Source organism: Leptodactylus fuscus, chromosome 6 (genome assembly GCF_031893055.1).
Source record: "Leptodactylus fuscus isolate aLepFus1 chromosome 6, aLepFus1.hap2, whole genome shotgun sequence".
NCBI lineage: Eukaryota > Metazoa > Chordata > Amphibia > Anura > Leptodactylidae > Leptodactylus > Leptodactylus fuscus.
The window spans coordinates 118,326,726-118,332,274 of record NC_134270.1 but is presented as its reverse complement, the minus strand read 5'-3'; positions in this window follow the sequence as shown (position 1 = coordinate 118,332,274).

Sequence of the window (5,549 nt, the reverse complement as noted above, 5' to 3'; positions counted from 1 at the left end):
CATAATACATAGATGATATGAATCATGAACCAGAATAATAGATATTTTTATACTGTACTCGTAGGCCTCATGGACAACACATTACACATGTGTAATAAAGCCCTTAAGGAATTATATGGTATCAAGTCACCCTCAACTTCATGATGTATTACAGTAGTATCCTTGGTTTCTGAGATAGAAGGCAATGCCTCACTGAGGCACCATACAGCGGCATATAACACATAGCCTCTAGGGATATGTATACACTCCCTGTGTTGGTGTACAAAATGACAAACCCACAGCGCCAACATGTGCATGAGCCTATACTGTGGGGCAGAGTGTGTAATTATCAGTTTGACCAATAGGGGGCTGTAGATACATACTAAATGCATTCATTACTCTTCCATACCTTTTATGCGACCCTAGATTTCTTTCTGCTGACCAATTTGGATATTATAATATGTTTCACCTTGGAAGAACATTGCCAGATTTGCTTACCCCCTGCACATGCTACAGAAATAACATGATCGTCGAGTCAAACTGAAAATACAAGGTAGAGGGAAAGTCTGTTAAAAACCAGACTCACCACTGAACCCATTCACTGGAAAGTACATAAGATTATGGATAATAGTTTGTCCCTGTTGCTTAGAAGCAATTACAGAGCAGTGCGTGAAAGGCTGGCAATGTACATTGATAATTTACTTCTATAATATGAGCAGAATGGCAGCTGTGGGTCAAAGAACATCACGCCCTGTGGGGTCTTATCACTTGTAAATGTACAGAGGTGTGCAGGAAGGACCCCCTTCTCTCCTGTAAGTCCCTATAACATCCTGAACCCTATAGAAATGGATCTCACAGATTGCCTGGCTGTAGTTATCCGCCTTGGAGAAAAAAAACAATCTGAGTGCAGCACCTAAGAGGTGCCATCTGTGCACCTGTCGTATGTGACTACATGGCGGTGTACAGGACATGCATATACAATATAAAGATCACATCTGTTGCAGGCAGATTACTCTGTATGACATGATCATTGCTGTTATGCATTGCAGTCTCCACTCTACCCCCCTATGATGACTAGATGGCCTCTGGGCCCTTAAAGAATGAGGGCCTGGGTGCTACAGTACTACCTTTGTCCCCTCCAGTCTTAGGCTGGTTTTACACAACCGTAATGTAAGTCCACAATTGAGGGTTTTCAATTACGGACACATTATACTCAATGTGTCCTCTTACACCACCGGATATTTTATCCATGGTGTGGCCGGGCAGCAACCGTGGTCCGCAATTTATAGAGCATGTCCGGAATGCCCGTGAATTGCGGCACTGCATGGACTCACCCATAGAACTCTATGGGCGAGTGCGGCAGGACACGGACATCTGCGGAGTCTATGTTGCCGATCAGCAACATGCGGACCGTAGAATCATTGCGGTCGTGTAAGACCAGCCTTACTACTGAAGCCTTCCTTTACATTATCCTCAAGACCAGTTAGAAGTGTCAGATAAGGTTGTTGGTTGTCTTCTTCATTTCTTATCAGTAATGCGAGGCAACATTAACCCATTATAAGAGTCCAGAGTCTACGTGGCTTTTGATGTAGCAGGGCAGGAGTTTCCGATTATTTAGATATGGCTTTCTAGGTCTAGCTCCCCTCTTTGCCTTCTCATATTGGCTTCTTAGGAGCTGCAGAATTCTCGGCAGAGCCTTATCTCTAGGCTGCAGTACACAACATGATGCTATCTGGTTATTGTACATCTTGGGAACCTTACAAATAGGTTTTCCTTACCGTATTTTGGTAAACAGCTCATTTTATATCTGCATTATAAAGCAGATTATAATCTATTTTATACAGACAGCTCAGCACTGAACTTCTTGACAACACATAACATACAATAGTAGGGATGACCTGCTCCATCCCAGCCATGCTGCAACACCATGTAAGCCTGTCCTATGGCAGTACCAGCACAGCATGGAGCCAATTGACTTATTCCTGATATATATATATTAGGGAAACCACAAACCCTGGCAGAATGGTGAATTGTGACACTGTGAATGACTCCGTATGCAGGATGTCACAGTCATCGTAATAGTGTAGCTGTCATTGTTACGAGGGCCCTGTGACTGGCACTGTGGGCATTACGACTGACAGGGGCACCGCTCCGCAGTTTATTCTGTGGCTGTCATTGTTAAACAAGCTTTGCGGATGGCACTAGGGACATTATGACTGCCACTCATGGAGCTCTGTGGAAGGAACTGCTCAGGTCTATTCACACATTTAGGATTTCATACAGATTTCAGCTTGGCTTTCATTCCAAGATACACATCATATCCGAATGAAAAAGTTAGGCTTGCAGGACTTTGTTCATCCAGCAATTTCTGACAGAGACTGTGAGCAGAGCTTCCACGCAGATGTGAACGTATCCACTCTAGAATTGAAATACTCCTTTACACCCAGGTGCCAACACTTTGCCATTCCATAATACCTCCCGAAAAAGATCTAACGCTCCAATCCAATGAAAGCTATATACTAACTATAATCGGACTGAGGTTACAAGAATGCAGCCAGTGAACTCTAGAGGCTTGTGACAACCTGACACATGACAAGTATGCAGGGGATTAATTCACCAGGAACATGACATCACGTCAGATATTTAGAGAATTCAGACAAGCCTTCCTCAAACACCAGTGATGTCACCAATCCTCATAGAAAAGCCATTACTATTAACATCAGCTCCACTGGCAAAAGGAAGGCACTTTGATGTCTTGCTGGATAGTCACAGCTCCACATTAGACCCAGATCATATCTACATTATGGTTTTGATTATAAACGGACAACCACAACACAGTGCTGACCCATCCTGCAAAGTAAGAAATATTAGGGCTTCTCAAAGCCAAGACACTCTTCTAAAATGTCAAGGTTGGCGCATAAGGCATTAATATTAGAGATGAGCGAACACTAAAATGTTCGAGGTTCGAAATTCGATTCGAACAGCCGCTCACTGTTCCAGTGTTCGAATGGGTTTCGAACCCCATTATAGTCTATGGGGAACATAAACTCGTTAAGGGGGAAACCCAAATTCGTGTCTGGAGGGTCACCAAGTCCACTATGACACCCCAGGAAATGATACCAACACCCTGGAATGACACTGGGACAGCAGGGGAAGCATGTCTGGGGGCATAAAAGTCACTTTATTTCATGGAAATCCCTGTCAGTTTGCGATTTTCGCAAGCTAACTTTTCCCCATAGAAATGCATTGGCCAGTGCTGATTGGCCAGAGTACGGAACTCGACCAATCAGCGCTGGCTCTGCTGGAGGAGGCGGAGTCTAAGATCGCTCCACACCAGTCTCCATTCAGGTCCGACCTTAGACTCCGCCTCCTCCGGCAGAGCCAGCGCTGATTGGCCGAAGGCTGGCCAATGCATTCCTATGCGAATGCAGAGACTTAGCAGTGCTGAGTCAGTTTTGCTCAACTACACATCTGATGCACACTCGGCACTGCTACATCAGATGTAGCAATCTGATGTAGCAGAGCCGAGGGTGCACTAGAACCCCTGTGCAAACTCAGTTCACGCTAATAGAATGCATTGGCCAGCGCTGATTGGCCAATGCATTCTATTAGCCCGATGAAGTAGAGCTGAATATGTGTGTTAAGCACACACATTCAGCACTGCTTCATCACGCCAATACAATGCATTAGCCAGTGCTGATTGGCCAGAGTACGGAATTCGGCCAATCAGCGCTGGCTCTGCTGGAGGAGGCGGAGTCTAAGGTCGGACCTGAATGGAGACTGTGTGGAGCGATCTTAGACTCCGCCTCCTCCAGCAGAGCCAGCGCTGATTGGCCGAATTCCGTACTCTGGCCAATCAGCGCTGGCCAATGCATTCTATTAGCCCGATGAAGTAGAGCTGAATGTGTGTGCTAAGCACACACATTCAGCACTGCTTCATCACGCCAATACAATGCATTAGCCAGTGCTGATTGGCCAGAGTACGGAATTCGGCCAATCAGCGCTGGCTCTGCTGGAGGAGGCGGAGTCTAAGGTCGGACCTGAATGGAGACTGGTGTGGAGCGATCTTAGACTCCGCCTCCTCCAGCAGAGCCAGCGCTGAATGGCCGAATTCCGTACTCTGGCCAATCAGCGCTGGCCAATGCATTCTATTAGCCCGATGAAGTAGAGCTGAATGTGTGTGCTTAGCACACACATTCAGCTCTACTTCATCGGGCTAATAGAATGCATTGGCCAATCAGCGCTGGCCAATGCATTCTATTAGCTTGATGAAGCAGAGTGTGCACAAGGGTTCAAGCGCGCCCTCGGCTCTGATGTAGCAGAGCCGAGGGTGCACAAGGGTTCAAGTGCACCCTCGGCTCTCCTACATCAGAGCCGAGGGTGCGCTTGAACCCTTGTGCAGCCTCAGCTCTGCTACATCAGAGCCGAGGGTGCGCTTGAACCCTTGTGCACACTCTGCTTCATCAAGCTAATAGAATGCATTGGCCAGCACTGATTGGCCAGAGTACGGAATTCGGCCAATCAGCGCTGGCCAATGCATCCCTATGGGAAAAAGTTTATCTCACAAAAATCACAATTACACACCCGATAGAGCCCCAAAAAGTTATTTTTAATAACATTCCCCCCTAAATAAAGGTTATCCCTAGCTATCCCTGCCTGTACAGCTATCCCTGTCTCATAGTCACAAAGTTCACATTCTCATATGACCCGGATTTGAAATCCACTATTCGTCTAAAATGGAGGTCACCTGATTTCGGCAGCCAATGACTTTTTCCAATTTTTTTCAATGCCCCCAGTGTCGTAGTTCCTGTCCCACCTCCCCTGCGCTGTTATTGGTGCAAAAAAGGCGCCAGGGAAGGTGGGAGGGGAATCGAATTTTGGCGCACTTTACCACGCGGTGTTCGATTCGATTCGAACATGGCGAACACCCTGATATCCGATCGAACATGTGTTCGATAGAACACTGTTCGCTCATCTCTAATTAATATATTTGGTGCACGCCATATAACAATTTGCAACAGAATTGCACTGCTTTTGTTTACAATGTGTCAAGGCTAGATATGTGTTATCTATAGGTTTCCATATCTGTCACTTCACACTTGTCCCCCCTCCCCCTCTGCAAACATGTTGGGAAAAAGTTACAAAACCTTCTGAACCTGGGAAAGCTGGGTGACAACTCTTTACATAGTCATTACAGCTGCCCCAAGAGGTATCCCTGTATACTAGAGCAGTGGGATAAATATATATTCGCTGCAAGGCAGCTTTGCCATTCAGGACCCAGGAAAGATGGGTGAGCACACTTGTGGAAGTAATAAAACATCAATACATATACACAATATTAATAGCATAAACATAAAAGCCTAGAACTGAAACTTATACATAAGTTTATCACACAATTCACTGACTATATTTCCCAACAAAATGGCCGATACTAGCAGCCACATCACGTCTATATGACAGGAGTAGCAGCAGCACATGCTCACTGCCCTGTTTATCCTCGTAGTCATGATGAAGAGACGGTCTGCCTTGCACGTCACTACAGTCCTCCTACAGTGCAGGTTTCCCCGCCT